The following is a 21,457-nucleotide window of genomic DNA, read 5'->3' as shown; positions in this document are numbered from 1 at the left end:
ACGAGATACCGGGGTTTCACTTGTAGTGGTGGAATGTGGCTTTACCAGCAGAGGAAGAGAAATGAACGAAAGAGTGAGAGGATGATAGGTCACCCGGAGGTTTCGTTTTCCTTCATTTTCGCTGACCTGTCTGTGAGCTCACAGCGTGACCCTTAGCCACAGAGGAGGGGACTGTGGGAGGGGGAGGGCCGAGCCAGCCAGGGGGGAGGGGACCGTGAGAATCATAGGGAGTGTGGTCAAAGTGGAAGAGGAGACAAAAGAAAGAAACATTTTAAATATGGAAGAGATGGCTTGGAGCTTTCCTCTTTGTTCTTCCACAAAGAAATCTGCTAGTTGGCAGAGCTACAGTCTTTATTTGTGTGAGAGTCGTGTTTGCAACAATACCACACTCATTCTGTCTTGTAACCAAGCATTTTTATTTTAACAACAGACACATAATTTCTCTGAAAGTAAGTAATGAACAAATGTCAATCCTTTTGTTGCATACGTGTGCGCAACCCACCATTTTGTACTTGCTGGAAGGACCTGCTTGAATTACATCTGTAAGTCCGTTTTGATAAGTCTCATTCGATGTAGATCATCGGGATCTTGTCATTTAATATCACTCTTTTTTTGTAAAAGAGTTCAAGCTCAGTCAATTGGGAATGTGATTGGTTGAATCCAAACAGTTACAATCCTCACTTTAAAGAGGGTGCAGATCTATTGTAGACAACTAAGGCATTGACAGTTTTAGATATTTTTAGAATTGTATTAATTTGAGAAATTATTAATTTTGTTTTTCAAATAATTACTGTTGGATGTATGGTCTTATTAGAGTTGAAAAAAGGTATAACATGATTTGTCTTGATGTCAGCTAAATCAACCAATGCTGTGTTTTTCATGAGGGTGTGCTGTCTTGATTTCTGCTGTTTAATGCAATATACAAAGACAATCCTCTCAGTTTAGTAATTTTAACAACCAATGAATCCAAGACCAAACAATGCAAGATGCGTGTTTCAAAATTTCCCTTTGAGGTGCTGAAGGAAACCTCCATAATATCTATCCCACCAAATGGAGTCAATGGCATCTACAATCGTTGATACAAAAAACAACATTGCTTTTCTAAAAATAAACATGATTTTCTTTTGCCGACACATGCTACAGTAATTTGCGTCTATTTTGTCTTTGGCATTTGGCCATGAGTTCACATCACAATGCAAGTCTTTGTTTTTCATGCAATGCCAGATAAGTCTTTTGGCTTGCCGAAACTATTGTAGGGCCCAAAAGCGGCCTACCTCCTACTTCCCTATCATTGGACATGCACAGATGAGTGTGTTTTCACCACGGTGTCCAGGCACTTGGACAGTTGCTTGTTAATATTCTGCTTCATCATGAAAGATGTTTTTGTGATGGTTAACAGCAGGTCAGTTTGGACTTATTACCTTGACCCTGTTTTGTGGCTCTCTGATTTTGTTCCTCTGCCTTGCTGTCTGTCCTGCTCCATTTTGAAAGACTTTAATAATGTTCACGTCTCCTGTTATGTTTACCAGTTTTGAGGGTTTGAATCCCACTGAGGTCGCTTAAACATCTATGGCCTTAGACTGGTGATTCTGTACTTTTACATCTGAACATAGCAGGTAAAACTATGTTAAATACAGACCGAATGGTTAATTGATGATCAGTTATGAGAATTGGAATGAATCATTGTAAAAGGTTTTTTTACATGAGAAAAGACAATCCTATCAGAAGCCATGCAATCATTTATTTCCATGTGAAAAATGACTCTCTAGATGAAGTACTGGTGTTTGCTCTAATTTGTTGTACTCAGTTAATGTCAAATGTAATTTTTGTATTAAGAGTTAAAAAATAACTACATATGTTTTTTTTTTATATAAATACTAAAGTAATTTAAACATATGTATATATTAAGACAACTACATAGTTGATCCTATTTTATTAATCACTTGTGTTTTGGCTGCTGGAAACATCTTTGCTCTATAACGAAATGATTCAAATCACCTGTGATTACTTCACTTTTTTTTTTTACAAGCAGTGTGATCAGTTGGTTAACATTATACCTGTCTAAAGTACAAAGCATATTTTGAGACTTCCATGTATCAAACAACAAATTGAAGGTAATATGTGCTACTCTCCATAAAATATGCATCAATTAAGTATGATGTAAAGAGAAAGGACAATTTATTGCTCTAAGGATTTATTCAATTTGACTCTGTAATTGCTTGCAATTCACATACTCATTATATTACAATTTAGTGCATTTAACAGCAGCTGGTTTGCAGATAATGGTGGGGCTATTGGGTTTACCACTGGTCCCAAACGTGTCCTCTCAAGGTGGAACTCTACAAACAATTATGTTTTTCTGTGATCGATTAAAAAGTTCCCTCAGTATTTAGATTCATAACAAATAGAAAATAAAGAATTAATTAGGAAATAGAGACAAATAAGTGCAATGAATTTGCCTGTTTTCTGGTGGACTTGTTTCCCTCAGATGTGTAAATTTTTTGACCAAACTGATATCAAGGTCAGTCATTCAGAATTTGTGATAAAACCTTACATGAACAACATAACTGACATTGATATTCATGCCAACACTAAGAAAGGAAAATTGGCTGTAAATGAATGCCAGTTGTATAGTGCAGTCCAAAGTTTCTGCAAAATCACTTGTAACCGTCAAGGAGTAATGCTTTGAAGGTGGTATAACCATTCACTAGCGCCACATAATGGCCTTTGTGCTTTTATGACATTTGGCTAAGCATGTTACTTTTTTCTTCACAGCAGCACCTTGGCTACAGGAAATACATGAAAGTGTTTTTCATCTATTTGGTGTTCGGAGACTACTATAAAGGACATTTTAGTTTTTAGTTTGGGCATGGAAGGTCATATCTCCAAACAGCAATGCTGCTGTCAGATCTTTTGTAGTTACAGTACCTTGTCAGTAGTACTCCGCTATACAGATTATCTTACTAATTCTGAGTCCTTGTTTATACCCACCTAACATCCATGACACACATGCCGGTCCTGTTCCCCTGTCCATCTCTAAGATGCACCGACACACCTGGTATAAGATGCTGCTGATTCTGAAGAGGCCTCCTCCTCCTCGCCTCTCCTTATCCTCTCCTCCCGAGTCTGGCTCCTATCGCTGACTGTTTACTCACTGCTTTCCTCTTTCCCCGTGGCGTCCCCTTTTTTAAGTATAACATTTTAATTAGGAATGTTGACATGCCTGGTGCATGATTCACAGCCCAGCATCCATCACCAGAGAGAGAGGGAGAGAAGAGAAAGGAAAAGAAAAAGAGAAGAGCGAGAGATGAGAAGAGAGAGGAAGAGAGAAGAGACATAGAAGAGAGAGAAGACAGGCTTTTGGAGACCGCTGTTTGATGCTCTCTGTAGCCTCTCTCCCTCCCTCCATCTACCCCTTTGCCACTCTCCCTTCCCTCCTGACGCGTGAGCCAGAGTTGAGCAGCAGGTGCCATATTACTGTGTACAGAAAAGCAATTAGGAAGCATATTGGATGAATGAGGAGTGCATTAATATTAGCAAGTGCATTTGTCAGTTGGTTTGATGCAAGTCCTTTTCTTTTCTTTCTGCAACATTAAGATTGTGGCGCTCATAAATTCTCTGCTTAAACCACCATCTGCTCTCCTGTCAGGCCACACTGACATACTCAGGGGAAGGAGAGAGAGTGAGAAAAGGGAGAGAAAGGCATTTATTCTTTCTTTCTTTCTTTTTTCTTTTTCATGCAGAATGACTCTGTATTAGGATTTATAGAGACGTAGGGCCACAGGACCTAGTGACAGTCGTCTTAAATTTAGCTCATTGCTTTTGTCCAGATCTATACCTATTGTTACTGACTCACGCACAGAGGCATTGCTCTTTATTGTCTTCAGCAGAGATGTACATCCAGCGCATGAACCTATTTAATCAGGAGGTGACAATAACTCATGGTGTGTTAGGGGGGTTGTTCAGTCGTGGCTCCCCGTGCTTGGAACACTGTTCTGGAATGGCGCAGCACCATCCTTCACCTCTCCACCCATCGCAGCCCATTGTCTATCATTTGGCTGTTTTTGCGATAGGGGCAGTAGCGGCTTTAGCAATGCACTGCATAAACCAATTATGAGATGCATTGTGTGATAGTATTTTTAGCCCAGGACGGTTCCTCTCCTCCTGGCTGGCTCGATCCTGCATTGTGGCCGGCTTCTTCAGGGCAATCGTCTCAGTGTCACGGTGGCGGCTTAATGACAACGCGTCCAAACTGTCACCACGAGATTACTGTCACCGCTGTCACCGTGACGATGCCCTGTGGGCATTGTGGGGGTGGAATTGGTGGTTGGGGGGAAGTGTGTGTGTGTGGGGGGGGGCTATTGCGTGCCCCCACCGCCCACCCCCTGGTGATTAGCTAGCCTGCAGAGAGCACTAAGCAGTCAGTCTAATCTACTACTGGAACCTGGAAAGAGGATGCTCACAGACCTGCTCTTTGTTTCAGTTTCTCTGTCAGTCCATGCTGTGCTGTCTGAACTCCAAAATGGATCCTCCACAGATACAGTTCTGTCAGTGGCTGATCCAAAATGGATCCTCATCGCAGTTCTAGTAGTTGCTCTGAATGCCAGTTGTCTGAATGTCATCACAAGCATATGGGCACCATATTGTGTATGTACTGTGTCTATTATGGCTGGTGCTGTGTGGTGTTAGAGCCGGGGCTCTGAAGTGTCCAGAAATCAGCACATTCATGCTGAGAGACCCTCGCCTCGGAGACTTCCTCTGGAGCGCACACTGTTGCACCATCTCAAACACACACGCAAACACACACACATGTCAGCTGTGCATTTCTGTCTTTGTGGGGACCAGAATACAAAAAACTTGTTCCCTAACCTTAACCTTGACCTTAGCCTCAGTAACCTAACATGTACACTCACCTAAAGGATTATTAGGAACACCTGTTTAATTTCTCATTAATGCAATTATCTAATCCACCAAACACATGGCAGTTGCTTCAATGCATTTATGGGTGTGGTCCCGGTCACGACAATCTCCTGAACTCCAAACTGAATGTCAGAATGGGAAAGAAAGGTGATTTAAGCAATTTTGAGCGTGGCATGGTTGTTGGTGCCAGACGGGCCGGTCTGAGTATTTCACAATCTTCTCAGTTACTGGGATTTTTACGCACAACCATTTCTAGGGTTTACAAAGAATGGTGTGAAAAAGGAAAAACATCCAGTATGCGGCAGTCCTGTGGGCGAAAATACCTTGTTGATGCTAGAGGTCAGAGGAGAATGGGCCGACTGATTCAAGCTGATAGAAGAGCAACTTTGACTGAAATAACCACTCGTTACAACCAAGGTATGCAGCAAAGCATTTGTGAAGCCACAACACGCACAACCTTGAGGCAGTTGGGCTACAACAGCAGAAGACCCCACCGGGTACCACTCATCTCCACTACAAATAGGAAAAAGAGGCTACAATTTGCACGAGCTCACCAAAATTGGACGGTTGAAGACTGGAAGAATGTTGCCTGGTCTGATGAGTCTCGATTTCTGTTGAGACATTCAGATGGTAGAGTCAGAATTTGGCGTAAACAGAATGAGAACATGGATCCATCATGCCTTGTTACCACTGTGCAGGCTGGTGGTGGTGGTGTAATGGTGTGGGGGATGTTTTCTTGGCACACTTTAGGCCCCTTAGTGCCAATTGGGCATCGTTTAAATGCCACGGCCTACCTGAGCATTGTTTCTGACCATGTCCATCCCTTTATGACCACCAAGTACTACTTCCAGCAGGATAATGCACCATGTCACAAAGCTCGAATCATTTCAAATTGGTTTCACTGTACTGAAATGGCCCCCACAGTCACCAGATCTCAACCCAATAGAGCATCATTGGGATGTGGTGGAACGGGAGCTTCGTGCCCTGGATGTACATCCCACAAATATCCATCAACTGCAAGATGCTATCCTATCAATATGGGCCAACATTTCTAAAGAATGCTTTCAGCACCTTGTTGAATCAATGCCACATAGAATTAAGGCAGTTCTGAAGGCGAAAGTATGGTGTTCCTAATAATCCTTTAGGTGAGTGTATACCTAAACTTAACCTAGCCCCATTGTCTAACCATAACCCTAAACTGTAATGCTTAAACCTTTAAGTAACCTAAATTGTAATACAAGCCCTAATTGTAACTTTGACCCTAAATCGAACTCCTAAGCTTGAAATTGACTTCATCCTCATGGGGACTGGCAAAAGGTCGAAACAAGTGCAGCTTTTTTCAAATTTCTTTCCTTTTTAGGACCTCTGGTCCCAGTTCAATCTGTTAAACCAAAACAAACGTGCACATACACACACACTCCCGCACACACTCACACACACGCACAGCTTCCCCGTGGATGACATGGCATTCCACACTCTGGGTCCGTAGTGGATCCAATGATTTTCCTCAGGCCTTTTCCATGATTGGGCCCATTAAAACGTCCCGAGGCTGGCCTCCTGCGGTAGATCCTATGACTTCTCACTCTATTCTCACCCCATTACTCTTCCTGTGTGCAGCCCTTTGGAGGATCCCTCCTAAACATTTCCGATGCCAGGTTTGTCAGCCAGCAGAGATTTAGCTGCCTTGTCAGTAGCTGCTGTCCTAATCTGTCTAGCAGACCCTGGACCCCGGATTAAAGATCAGGAGATTTGAAGGAGGCAGGGAGAGCGAGAGAGTAAAAGTTGGAGACTTTGTGCCAAAATTCCTTTATAAATAAGCCTGTCTAATGTGGCTAGTCCCTAAGCAGACCTCCCCGCTAGATGTTTATGGCTGGAAAGCTGCGGCGGTCGTTCCTTTGAAAGGGCAAGGCAGTTGGGCTTGGCACGTTCTGCACCTAGCTAGTGTTCTGAATTAGCCTCCTTAGAAGTAGCTCACGGCTAGTCGAAAGCTCTGCCGTGCGGCCCAGTTTCTCCGCGTGTGTGCACGTTCGTGCTACTGTGGAAGTGTGTTGTCCGACGCATTGAAACCCACACACAGGTTGTAATACGTCACGTTTGTGGGGAGCGGTTTGTATTTGAGTTCTGTCGGTGTGTTCTGTCGGTGTGTACGTACTGTCACTGCCACTATTACCCATTTTCTTCCATCATTCAACAGGTTGGAAAGCTGATATCTTTATGCCAGATTGCATTCTGCCGTGGATACCTGTCCTATTGTTATTCCTGACTGGCAGCAGAGAGGTGTTCTCCCTCTTACTGGAGCTCCAGAAGCTCTCTTAAGACCACTGTCTAATTGCTCTCAGTAAACTATCTGAGGGCTCGTCTATAATGACTGATTATGGGGGCCAGGCATTAATAATTGACCCTGCGGTCTAACACTATGAAGGCATCACGCAACCAACGGAGGGCGCTCTTAGCTGTTATCAACTTGAATAACTGGTGTTCTGCTCCAGATGTAGACTACAGAACTGAGTCTGTGACCTGAGATTGAATTCTACAATGTTTGATATCATAGCCGGGATCCCGTCTCAGTGCCTTCATTTTTGCTGTGTTAAGGATCTTATAACTGACCCATTCGAGCTGCAGGGAGCCAGAATGCTACAAGGTGGGAGACACAGGATCGCGGAAGCCACACACAAACCCGGGAGTGTTTGTTGTTCATCTGGTGTGGAGTTGTGCGTCTATAGTGAAACTATTCTGGGATTTCTTTTTCCACCCTGTTGGTATATGAGGACATAAACGCTGACTGACACACATGCAGGAAACAACCATAGAAGGGCATCTCATGGCACACCTTCAACAAGGTCACAGCTTTCACTATTCTCTAATATACAGTATCTCTCTCACACGCGTACACACGTATGCACACACACACATACATGAACGCTCTTCAGCCCATTCCAGCCTATGAGCCCTCAAATCTATAATTTTCTTCAAATGCGCCTTTCGGACTAGTTTGTCTGTATCCTCTGTGCCCTTTTCCAATATGAGCAGGCGACTCTCCCTGTCGCTCTGATGCGCTCCGCCTTGCACAAATCACACGGCAGCAGGGACTCGATCTGAGAGGAACAATTTGCCAGCCGTATGCATGAACAAGCAGGGAATTCACCATCCACCAGACTGACCGGAGAGAGAGGGAAAGAGAGGCTGAGAGACATGTCCTGAGTTAAGAGAGAAAGAGAGATATACAGAGAAAAGGAGGAAGATAAAGAGAGAGATGCACTGAGTAAAGAAGAGAGAGAGAGAGAGCGTCCTGCTTGCCTTGACAGACCTCTACACCATGTTATTCACACACAAAACACACCACAGAAATATTTATGATTTATGAGACCTGCTGTATGTGTATGAGTTTGTATTTGAGGCCTCTTCAATCCTCTTTCCCTCACCTCATTGATAGAAGAATAGTATTCCTGTGTGTGCTGGAACTCTTTCCATGTGAAGGTCGTTGTCTTCCTGGCCCCTGAGCTCTGAGTGGAATAGCAGACAGTTTTACACATCTGTGTTTCTGCTGGGTATATGTGTGTGTGTCTCGTCTCTTCGTCTGTCCATCTGAGTGTCTGTCAATGTGTCCGTCTGTTTGGCCCTTGTGTTCGTGCGAGAAAATTATGATTCTTTGTACGAGAAAGATTGAGTGAGATGGATTTACATAGCAGACAGATTTGGCAGGGCTGAGTTGAGTTTTACACAGCACATGAAACCCCTGAGTGGTCTCACTTCCTCAATGAACGAGGGTGTAAATTTCCCCTCTCTCCCTTTAAAACTCACACCTGACCAAAAAAGTTAGCTGTACTGTGCTACAGTCCAAGGAGATTAATATTTATCACCTCCGGCGGGAATCCTATAGTCTTATAAATCCTTCTTTCCTCTTGTACCCTCTGCTGGCTCAGTACCATTCTATTACAGCTTTTTAAACTCCTCCTATCTACCTGGCTCAGACTAGAAGATCTCCTTTTTATCAGATGTGTTATTTCAGTCTAGTAGACATTTACTGGATGTCCTTAAGACAGAAGTGCATCCACGCTTCCACACACCACGCAGCCACACCAACACAAACCCGTCCTTACAAACACCTACTTAAGCTCAAATGTTAATCTTCGCACTATTCTGCGCTCCTTGATTCATTAGTTTTAACTGGATTCAGCTGCATTGTGTTGGAAAATTATTTTAAATGTACCTTTGTTATTCTGAAAATAGGATTCAAAGTAATACTGTGGCTGCTTCCTGTGGTCATTTCTTTTTTATTCATGGCATAGGCCACTGGTTTACAAATGCCTAAATTCGTAATGAATATGCTGAAATAATTAATGATATTTTGAAAACCACAACATAAAAAGTACTCCCTATACGCATCTGTCACAGTTTAAAAAGGTACTAAATTAGCACCTTAAACTCTGCTCATTAATGCCTTAAAAACTGCCCACACATCAACATCTACCAAACTGTCACTCCACACCGCCAATTACTGTATTTGCTGGTTCTTTTGTAATCACCTTTGAACAAAGATTAATAATTCACATCAATACTGTATGGAAATCAATTGAACAATGGGACAATGCTGCTACCTCTGCCATTCTGCCATAGATGACCATTACAAAAAAGGGAACAACTATTTTTGATTGGATATATCAGAAAATAGTAACCTTACCGCTAGTGGTATATTGACAAGTTTTGGCTTTTATTTGAGTGATGGCTTGACTCTCAAATCTGGATATTACTTTGTGGTCATTGTTTTTTATAGACAGCACCCATATTTTCCCTTGCATTTTAAATTTGAAACAGTCCAGGCATGGAAAGACGCATGTTTTACAAAGATGATCAATGATCCTAAACCAAATGTCCTGTATTTTAGTGTGTTCACTTTGACTGAAGACTTTAAAATTAACATAATATACACATCTAAAACAGAATAGATGTGTGTTTCCTTTAAATTGTGTGTGGGAAGAAAATACACATTTTTGTAGTACCGTAAGCTTCACACTGCGGAAGTTGATATTATATAGAAAATGATCAGTTACGTCCGAACGGTTAAAAACATATCCGTACATTTAGGATAATATTAAATGAGTGTGTTCACAAGAATTACATATAGTCCTTACTATTTTGACCAGGGTGAGAGTGTAAAAATGCTCCTAAGCACCATTTAACCAGGTGCTCTAGACCAGAGCATCTACAGTGACTGTACAGCAGCCTGAACCTCTGACCTCCCTGCATGTAACAGTTACATTGACATAGGAAAATACACTCACACACACACACACACACACACACTCACTCACTCACTCACTCACTCACATACTCACACACACACACACTCACTCACATACACACACACTCACTCACATTCACACACTCACACACACTCACTCACTCACATACTCACACACACACACACTCACACACACATCCCTACCTAGTGGAGTGTTGCCTTTATGCCCCCCAGACACAGGCCAGTTGGGAAAAATACGTTTTTCCAGTAAACTAACCTTGATCAATACACTGCTATGGACCCTGCAAACCCCACTGTTCCATCTGCCTCCGGATTTCAATACCACGCCTGTTTGAACGCCGTAGCCACAGGCTCACACTGTGTGTGTGCGTGGCACATGCCCAGCATATGTGGTGCTAACTGGCCCTCTGAACTGTCTCTGTGAAGAGGGAAGAGAGCCACTGGGCATGTGCAGAGGACGCCATGTCATTTACCCGGCATGTGTATGTTCATCCAGAGGGACATTGACTCAGGCGAACACACACACCCGCACACGCACACATACACACAGGCGCACACACACGCACACATGCACAGGCGAACCGACAAGCCAACTCACTATTACCTCTTCCCTCCAACAAAAACACACACCTTTGCTCCCTCACCTCAAACACAAACACACTTCAAAAGTTTCTTATTTTTGGATGCGATACGGGCAATAGTATTCCCCTGTTTCAAGGGCCTAATCGTTCTCTTTATATGCCCTTTCATGCCTCCTGCCTTTGCGTAGGCCCCTCCGCACTTCAAACCCACCAGTTTACATCTAGCACAAAACTACCAAAACAACCTTTGGCTCTCAAAGGTGTCTACTTCACACAATACTCTTTATATATGCTGTGTATTTAGGCTTCTTCTGGAGCTCTGCCATCTAATAGAAGCTTTTGAAAAAAATGCTACATGGTCAAGGTCCACATAAGTAATCAGTCACATCTGCAAATGTCTTCAACCTGAATAAGAATATAAAAAAAATCCCAAGTCTGAATTGAAAGTGGAGTGAAATTGAAGGAAAATGCTCTTTCTTTTTGTCTTCAAATGCATTTCAGTATGTGGGAGTTTCTGCCATATGTGTAGAATCTCCTTGAAATGCATTTTTCGGTTTCTTGTACGTGTTTAGCGGTATTTGTAAGACTGTTTTTGTAAGTCGTTCATGCCTAAGCATTCGCCTTCATAAAAGTGTGTGTGTGTGTGTGTGTGTTTGAGGAGGTAAGTGAAGCTGACCCAGATGTGTTTAAGTGGGTCAGGGGAGCCCCATCGCCCCACGCAGGGGGTTATGGGTACACGGCGGGGTGTGGAGGAGGAGATGACATCGGGGCAGTGCCCTGATTACACTCCAATTGGGAGTGGGAATTCAGCCCCTCGCCCCATCTGCTCTCTCTCTCCCACCCCTCCTCTCCTCTTTACTTCCCAGTCCTCTGCTCCTACCATGCTGTTTAATCACCACTAACGTAGACAGGGTGCTGGTGCAGCGTCACAACATTCTGCTTGACAGCCTCGTTATTCCTGTCCGCTAATGCCCCCCCCCCCCCCCCCCCTCACAGGGCGAACCGTTTTCAACGTTCGGCTACGTTCAGTCATGCAAATGAAGTCCTTTAAACTATTTTTTGATCCAGACCTAGGAACTCATTTCCACCCCATTCTTTCTCTGCCTCTCCCCAGTGTCGGCTGAACTGGGCCACAGAACTGTAGCTGGGAAGGACTGGGAGAAGAGACGGGAGAAGGCAGCCTCGCTGACTGGAGGAATGCCAGCTGGTCTCAGACAGGTAGAGAGCCGCGCCAAGTTGCTGTGCCAGCGTCCGTGGTGCCCGCTGACATTCATCGTCTGCCTGCTTCCATCAGGGCTTCTCTTTCTCTCTGATCCGAAACGGAGATGATTTGATTGGGCCCCTTGTAAAGGCTGGGCAGCCCTATGCAAAGTCATTACCTTGATGAGAAATGCCCGTCAGAGCTTCGGTCGGTCGGGGCGGCCGGGAGTGAATTTGGGGCGGCGCGAGCGGGTAGTGAGTGGTCGCAGTTGATTCACATCGCAGATGCACCCGGCTGTGATTCACTTAAAATGTTACTGTGTGTATGCGCTGTGCTTATTCCCATCTCTCTGGTAATTGAATCGTGATACAATAATGGATCTCTGATTTTATTTGGTCTCGGGTACAAATGAATTTAGGTGTGAATGTACACATCCAAGCAGGAGTTTAGACTGAAATTACAAGAGCTCCCAAACTCTGGAGGTTACAATCTGTAGATCACATCATGTATGTAGACTATATTCTCAGAAGAGGTGGGAAGAGGAGAAAAGAACAGGATACCTAGCAAGGACACTGAGAGGGCCAGGTAGTAGCAGGCCTGAAGGACCGACTGAAAACAATGGTCAGGCCTTCTTTCTGGCTGGGAGAAAATGTGAGGACAGGCATTGTAAGAAACATAGCTACAGTAGCTGGCCGTGGGACTAAGGGGATGTGTTTACAGTAATGGAACTAATGTCATCCTGTTGAGCATGGCTGCCTGGCCAAACAGCCCTTTGGCTACAGGCTAGTGTTTGTATGGCCCAGCCTCCCCAAGCTGTTTCTGTGGACCGGAGGTCAAAGGACGCCAGGAAGAGACCGGCCAAATAGCCGACCTGGCCCCACACACAGCTGGCCGAGGCAGGACTCGCCAAGTGCAACATGTCAGACGGTAGCCAGACGCGAAGAGGTCAGCCCTGGCGTGGTGGCCAAACGCTGTCCGGTGAGGGTAGGCTTGGCAGGACTGTGCCCAAACATCCTCAGGCTGAGGTTAACTGGACGGAGGCCGACTGCTTGTGAGCGTGTTCCCGCGCACGTGTCTGCATATGCATTTGTGTGAGTAAAGAAATGGCCTGGATTCGTTTACCCAGGAGTCCATGGGTTTTTAGCTGGCCCACTTGTCCGTTGGCTAGCTAGCGTTTCGTTAACAGCCATTGACTGTTGGTTATCCCTTCCCAGTGGAATTCCTTCTCTGATCCACTGACCTCCCCTTTGACCCCATGGCTATTGTCAAGCATGCCAACAACCCTGGCACACCACTGTTCCATGTTGGTGCCAATCCAGGGGCCCTGAGGTAAGATGGCAGAAGCTGCGGCTAACCACTCGGAACACCCAGGTGCTGTGTCCAGGGGCTAGGTCACACATTCTTAGACAGGCACACATACACACACACACTCAGGCCCGATCCAGGCCAAACATAAGCTACAGCCAAATACACTCATAGGCCATGTGAGGATAAATACATACGTACTTTGGGTCCAAACAGAGAGTATAGCCAAGCACATTCGCTGTACCACCGTGAAGCCAGAGGCATAGCGGTACAACACTGATTTGGGGGCTATTTGGCCCCAATCTCCCTGGAAAATCCATTAGGAAAAACAAGTTGGACAATCAAATATTACTCAGTCCTTAACACTTCCTTTTCAATCGCCAGCCTTTCAGTTCTCGGCGAGTCCTAATTGCCACTGTAGCACCACACCGCCACTGGTCTTTTCAAATGACTTCTGGTGCGAATTGAAACGTATGAAATCCACGGCGGAGCTGAAATGACTTCACGAAGGTTCCCATTAAATAACAGCCAGCTAATTGCTTTGTCCTCCCTTTTGTCCTGCCGCTGTGCATGTTATCCCGACTCGCCTCTCATATATCTTACAGTAATGAGTAAAGCAAAGCCCAGCACCTGCACACTGTAATTAAACATAAAAATTCTTCCCATGCTGAATTATTTGTGGTCAACCATTGATTTATAAGGCTCCCTAAATTGCAATGTTGAGCTTATTTTCGTTTGCCTCTTAAAGGGCTAAAAGGGAAAGCCATTTATCAGAGGTCTTGGCCAGAGAAAAGCTCCTCTGAAACTTGGCCCGGTCTGGAGTTTTTCCATCTACTGTATGATGTCCTGGTAAATGTCAGTAACGGCCTTGGCCGGTCCACCAAAGGTTGGCTAGGTAAGGCGGTGCAAATGGAAACTGTCCGCCTCGTGACATCTTTAGGTCACTGTTCTAAAGAACGGCTGTACTCTTATCCCACACACATACAGCATATGTCAAATTTGTTAAATCAAATATTTGGACAAGGATTTCTTCTCTGCATTCAGGAAGGAACAAAAAAGCCACAGTACCTAACACACAGGTGTTGTTTTGGGGATTATTGGCTTTGTTACTTTGGGGTCATTGGCTTTGCACCGTATTTCTGAGTGATTAGTTGGCGGTTATAATGCCTGAAGAACCCTCTCATCTGGGAGAGCCCGGGCCTATCTGGATGTCACTCATCAAGCTGTTTCATTTATTACACTGGTGGGGTTATTAACTGATACAATCTTAATGATACAGGGGAACAGTGGGGAGTTAGTTGAATGTGTGTGTTTGTGTGCGCACGCGTGTGTGTGTCCGTGTGCGCGTCTGCTTCCATGAACTTGCATGTGTCGGCCCCTGTATAATTACATTGAAATTAGACATTAGCATTTTGGGTATTTTCTTTGTTAATTGTGCAGTTCAGTCACCATGATGTCTGTGATGGAATCAGAAAACCCTGTTGACCTCACGCTTCCAAGGCTTCTCACTCTCTCTCTTCCCTCACCCTCTCTCTCTTCCCTCACCCTCTCTCTCTTCCCTCACCCTCTCTCTCTTCCCTCACCTTCTCTCTCTTCCCTCACCCTCTCTCTCTTCCCTCACCTTCTCTCTCTTCCCTCACCTTCTCTCTCTTCCCTCACCCTCTCTCTCTTCCCTCACCCTCTCTCTCTTTCCTCACCCTCTCTCTCTTCCCTCACCCTCTCTCTCTTCCCTCACCTTCTCTCTCTTCCCTCACCCTCTCTCTCTTCCCTCACCCTCTCTCTCTTTCCTCACCCTCTCTCTCTTCCCTCACCCTCTCTCTCTTCCCTCACCTTCTCTCTCTTCCCTCACCCTCTCTCTCTTCCCTCACCCTCTCTCTCTTCCCTCACCCTGTCCCTCTTCCCTCACCCTGTCCCTCTTCCCTCACCCTCTCTCTCTTCCCTCACACTCTCTCTCTTCCCTCACCCTCTCCCTCCACCACTCTCGTTCTCTCTCCCTTTTATACTCTCTTTTTTCTTTCTCCTCCTCTCTCTCTTACCTTTCTCTTTCGCACTCTCAGTACATTTTCTTCTTGATTGAGATTACATTTCTTTATTTATTTCATTCAGTTAAATTTTTCAGTTATTTTTTTTTCTTTTTTGCATTTGGTGGAGTCCTGCTGCTTTCATAGCATTCCTGACACTTTTGTTAATAAATCATTGCAAAGTTAATGAAAACGGCATTCAGGCATATCAAAAATGATTGTGTTCTTTGTCATGCTAATAAAGTGAAAGATGTTGGTCCAATGGGTGAATGCTTGCCCATTACCAGCAAGTCTCTGATGTGTGCCTGTTGCACCTCAACTTCTCTCCTTTTTGTCTTCATTTTCACTCTGGTCAGAGGGATTTTTTTTATCTTGGAAGGTTATCGACATAAAACTAATAAGTTCAGTAGCTAACGTTCATGTTGCCATAAATTGCAGTGGAGAAAATACAGGGTCATGCTTATGTTTCTCTCTCCCTCTTTTTCTCTGTCTTTCTCTCTCTTTTCCTTTCTGACACACACATATTTTATTTATTTTGATGATTTTATGTATATATTCTTTTCAGTGCCACTGCCTGTCAGTTTTCCCTCCTTTAAGTCTTGTAAGGCCAGCGTTATCCACCAATTATCTTAAACAACATTTCCTCCCTCTCCATCCAACGTTAGGAGCTCTTCTGCCTCTCCCTTTCTGCTTATCTGTCTGAACAGTGTGTTCTATTGATTCTCCAGACTGGATACTACCTCTCTGTTCCATGTAGGCAGTGAATGAGTGCGCAGATTTTATCAACTGAAATAAAAAAAAATAAAAAAATAAATGGAATATTTGATAGCCTCACATAATGGGCCTGAAATCTATGTCATTATCTTGTATCAGACGTCCTTTTTTAAAAGCATCGGGATTTACCGACGTTTTGCATGAATTCCAGTTCCGGGCCGCTATTGAGAGTGGAATACATTTGCTAGGTCGGTTTGCCCAAGCCCCCATCTTTTCTTTCATGAACGCTCTGCATAGCTGCCACGGTCAAATCTGCACACATCAAAAGTGAATAACAAGATGGTTGAAAGCCGAAAAGAGAGACAACTTGATAGAAGGATTTATTAATAATGGTAGCAACCACTGTTTAGTGTATTTTGGCCTCAAACATGCGCCTCCATACAATATATTTTTAAGTGATTAAATTGCATGAAGGCTACTATTTAAACTTATGCTAATTAAATAGCACAAAGGCTACAATTTAAACATATTCTCCAACAAAATCAGTGTTTGAATGTGTGTGTCACTGCAGCCGTTGTCCTCTCACCGGGTGTAGGTTTGTTAAGACGCGTCAGTCAGCTGCATCAGATTTGATTAGATTCTTCAATGTTTTATAGAGAGAAAAGCTCACAGATAATTAAAGAGCTCTTTGATGCGAATGGTGGGTCTGCTCTCAATGGCTGAAGGGGACATCTGTTTGCCTTGGAGGGGGGTGTCATGCTCTCAGAGGCTGGGGGTGTAAGGGCTGCTGGGTAACGCATAGAAGGCCACAAGCACACCAGAGCCCTAATGGCAGCCCAGGCAGACTGGGTTTCCTCCAGGCCCCATGTTGAAGCAGGAAACTATAGGCCGGGGCATCCAGACACGCCACAAAGAAAAACAACACCACCTCAATGAGGCCTAATTAGAGAGGTGGTGGGGTCAATGGCTGTGCAATATGTTGTCCATAAGTTACCACGGTTACTCACGCTACAATATGGGATGTTTGGCCTTCACAGCGCTCAAGTCGAGAAGAAAAGCGTTGACGTTCTGTTTCATTGGCTGCGAGCTTTGAACAGACAGCTCACAGAGAAACGAATTGCCTACACAGTGCAAAGAGTTCACAAACCATCCCTCCCCTTCCCTTAAAACTTCAGTGAGGGGAAATAATAGTCTAGTCTTGTAACCGCGGGCATGTTATACTATGAGCACCTTGGAACACCCTTCCAAAATGCTGAGCCAAGTTCCGGATCCCAAGTCTGGGGCTAAGGGTGACTTTCTTGCCCTCCCTCTGCTCAACACCTCCGGGTTTAGTCACTAGGGTAGAGAACAGCAGGGAGGCGCCCTGTGCAAAGACGGGGAGCGAATGGGCCTTCAAACTGTTGCTAACCCTCCGTAGTGTAGTTGCCCCCAAACCACTGATCCAGGGTTACAGAGTTTTTCATCTCCTCTGGTTATGGCTTGGATTGGGGGTGTGCTAATCTGATTCCAGGCCTGTGGTTAAAGGGCAACGCCTACCTCGAGCGCCAGCCCACTGTGGTCAGGATGAACGGCGGTGAAGACGGGGAAAGGGTTTGACCTGTACGGGCTTGCCGTATTGATGTTGAAGAAAATGAGCTCATTTAGCACGAGTATGCGCCCCGACTCCGCCATCGATCCAACCCGGGGAGATGTAGCGAGAGACGGAGTAAATCTGGCTGTACGGACACATAGATGACGTGGGTTGTCATGGTGAGCCGCGGCGCAAGTTAGAACTTCTGAAAGGAAGGGATGATTATTTCAACGGGGCGAGGAAGAAATACCCTGGTGTCAGTTAGCATCGTAGATGTGAATTCCCAGCGCAACGGTGTTGTGTTGAGGTGACTGCCATCGGCTTGCCTCCTACTAGGCACAGCGTACTCACTTGGTGATGGTTAACATGGACAATTCGCTCCGTCCCACATGGATGTATTTGAGTTGTGATAGCAGCTTAAACAAGAAAAAAACGATTGATATTGTAGTAGTGCAATGACGATCTTCATGTCAGCGCCATACTGTGTGCCCTTGTGAAGAGATGGCGCTGAAAGCACAACACGACCGCGCAGGGCACTATTGGCTCTGGTTGGCGGAGTACCGCTGTGCTGGAGTAAGGAGAGGGTGTTAGCTAAAAGGCATAGCAAAGAGGCGGCCAGCGTGAAAGCTGAAGCATGTTTTTGGTTTCTGGTGAACTGCCCTCTCTTCCTTCTCCCCTTTCCAAATCTGCGATGCCCAATTAGTGATTATGCGAATACCTTGTTACAGCCACTCTCAGTGAATTTGGGACATTTGATCGGGAGCGCCTTCTCCCGAGCCGCTCTGCTTCCTATCGTAATGCTTGTGTCTCAACCGAAGTCTATTTGCTTGGGGAAGTTGGAACTCCATGGCCATGACCAGATTTAAACTTGCTGGCTCCCGATCCACCACAAGGCAATGCTACAGTATGACTAGTTTAGGGACCCTTGTCCAACATCCCTGCCACCCACTTCAGAAGGTGCTGAGTCAATTCGCACCACCCCTATGCGAGTCCAAGGCACTTTACATTTGGTTTCAAATGCCTGTTCCCAGTGGAACAGCTGTACGGTAGGGCAGTGATTTAGACCACTGCGCCATTCAGGACCCTGGCTGTAGGGATTTGTCCGGGAATAACATGCATTCATGTTTAGTTTATATGGCTTACAATAGCAATGACTCTAAAATGCAATGATTCCAAACATGCTCCCACATCCGGGCAGACAAGTTTACAATTATTGCAAAGATTTCTAGCCACAAGCAAAGCTAGCAGGACTTATTGAGACTGACTAAATTAAATAAATCCATTTGTCCCCATTTGACTCTCAGCGGTGAGACAAAACTTGCGCGTCATCACTTTTTTCACCAGCTGTGTTTGTGTATCCTCACCTGTCTAGCAGGTTCTTTTTATAATGTAAACTGGGCCAATAGTCCCATAATTCTGTTTTATTGAGGGCATTAAAGCATTTCAGAGTTATCGGCTTGTTTTGTTATTTTCTATCTGGATGAGAGACAGTGTTTTTTGTGTATCGATTCTCCCAGCTGAGTTTTTATTCCTGCTGATGATGTTAGTAATAGTACCCTGTATGGTGATGGTACCTTGAGCAGCCCTAGTAATGCTAGAAGAGTAGTCATTAGAGTTTGACTTGTGACTTGTTGCTTGTTGTCAGTGTAGTCGAGTCAATACACCCCGAGTCAGAGTCGAGTCCAAAATCCCCTGTGCTCGAATGTCTGATTCGATTTATGAGTCCAAATGGCTAGTTCCAAATTGAGTCTGAATCCGAGGGTGCGCCAGCGGTGTTCAAGACACAAATCAAGTTGCGATTCTCCAGGGTTGAAGTCTGAGTGTTGATGCACAAGTGTTTATCCAAGTCTTTAGTTTTATAACATTTTGTCAAGCAAAAACCAAACTGGGAAGGATCTGAATCTCAATTTGCCCAATAGGAACTGTATTTTGCCACTTCAGCGTTTTGTTTGTCAGAATCAATACACCGCGGGCCCAGGTCGTTACATGAGGGAACGAGGCGTTGTCTAAGAAATGCTTAACTTTCTTGTGCACATGAAGGCTATAGAACTGCCCGTTCGATTCTTATGGATTATGATTGTAAAATTCGGTCATCAAATGCATGATAGAAAGAAAAAGTAATATGGTTGGTAAAGGTGGGAAAGAAATAGTCTAGTCAGAAGCTGGCAATGACATACTCACTGCTATTCACTTTAATTTCGTAAAGCAGTTTGTGTTTCTGAATCAGGCTAATTAACACTACTTACTAAAACTGCTCTAAGCATGTAGTGCTGCTAATATAATTTGCCTTGTCATAATATTAACAGAGCATATCCAAAGTCAGAGTCACCAATGTTGAAGTCCAAATTGAGGAAAAAAATTATAAAAATCTAAGTCCTGGACTTGAGTACTACACCACAGCTTGTGACAGTGGTTTACGCTGTTAGGGCTGGTCTTTGTCCAGTCCAGTTGTCTGGTCTTTGCCAGTGCAAGACCTCAGAGATGTGTGACTAGTTGTGATATTACCATAACCATAACCTACTGTATGTGTCCTGGTCAGTGCCTGTCAATGTGTTTGTTTGCATCTGGGTGTGTATTTGTGTGTGTGTGTGTTGCGGCTGCCCCACCCATGGACTTGCTCTATCATTGAGATACAGCACACCTTCCGTGCTCTCATCTCAATGCAGCCATTGATGTTCTGAGAGTGTGTACGCGACGTGACCCTGCCTGTAAATCTGCATGCAGGGCTCAGAAAAGAAGCGATGGGAGAAGGTAGAGACAGAAGAAGGAGAGAGGGGTGGAGATGGGGGGGAGGGAGACAGAGCCAGAGGTGGGGGAGAGAAGAGGTGAAGAGACTGACACTTTGCTCTCCTGTGAGACATACCTCGGGGGTAGTAAGAGGAATATTAAAGGAATGGAAAAACACACAGGGACATGACAGCAAAACAAAAACAATCAGGCCTGGTTTGATTGGCAGGACCCCTGAGGGCTGTCCCACCTGGGAATAGAACTAATTGATGAAAGGTCACATGGTTTACATCGCCCCTCCAGCTCCCCGTGCCCCCCTACAGGGACGTATGGACAAGGGCAAAGGGGGCTTTGGGGTAGGAAGAGGGGCAAGAGCTTGAGGATGGGTGTGGGATCTGAATGGTTGAGCAGGCATAGGGGTAGAGGACGACAACATTTAAAGGAGAGGTGTGTGGAAGAGATAGTCATCTGATGTATAATATGATATTAGTGAGTCATGAGCAAGGTGCTCAGAGAGGGGGGGGAGAGGGAGGGGAGAGAGAGGGAGAGAGAGGGGGAGGGTGGAGTGGGGAGGACAGTAGAGGATGAGACAAATGAGGATTGAGACAATTTTGCGATTGATCTGTTTCCTTAAGATTACAGTTTAGTTGTCAGGGCCTAGTTTTCAAAGGTTACCTGATCCGATGTACGGATTGGATTGCATATTTTTTATATACTTAACAATTGTGGTTCTACCCGTTTCAGATTAGGGTAAGAGTAAGCCAAAACAGCGTAAGCTTTATGTAAGATTTCATGTTGTTTTTTGTTTAGTTTAGTTTTTGTAACATAGTTTTGTTTTGGAGAAAAATCTGTATTACCTTTATTCTACTGTGGCGGAGGATTTAGAGTGTTTAAAGTCTCATTCATTTTCACACCCCAGCCAAACCTAACCCCCCACACCCCAACCCGACCCGACCCCAACCCACCCCAACCCACCCCAACCTATCCCAAATCACTCCACCCAAACCCAATCCCCAACACATCCCACCTGACCCGACCCGACCCCAACCCACCCCAACCTATCCCAACACACCCCAACCCATCCCACCCCAACCAACCAACCACAACCCGCCCCTCCCCATCCATAATATCTGCATATTCCTTTCATAAACAACA

At 44.8% G+C, this 21,457-nt stretch overlaps 1 long non-coding RNA gene across 2 annotated transcripts in view; it reads left to right on the top strand.

Annotated features, from left to right (window-relative positions):
• Positions 1–21,457, top strand: part of LOC114839439 — a 157,681-nt gene that overhangs the window by 19,775 nt on the left and 116,449 nt on the right. For both annotated transcript variants that reach the window (XR_003781895.1, XR_003781894.1), the window contains one exon: positions 11,879–11,982. This is a non-coding gene — a long non-coding RNA (uncharacterized LOC114839439). The remainder of the gene's footprint in view (positions 1–11,878; positions 11,983–21,457) is intronic.

The sequence above is a fragment of the Esox lucius genome, chromosome 6 (assembly GCF_011004845.1).
Source record: "Esox lucius isolate fEsoLuc1 chromosome 6, fEsoLuc1.pri, whole genome shotgun sequence".
In the NCBI taxonomy this organism is placed as follows: Eukaryota; Metazoa; Chordata; class Actinopteri; order Esociformes; family Esocidae; genus Esox; species Esox lucius.
This window is presented reverse-complemented; position numbering and strand designations above follow the sequence as displayed.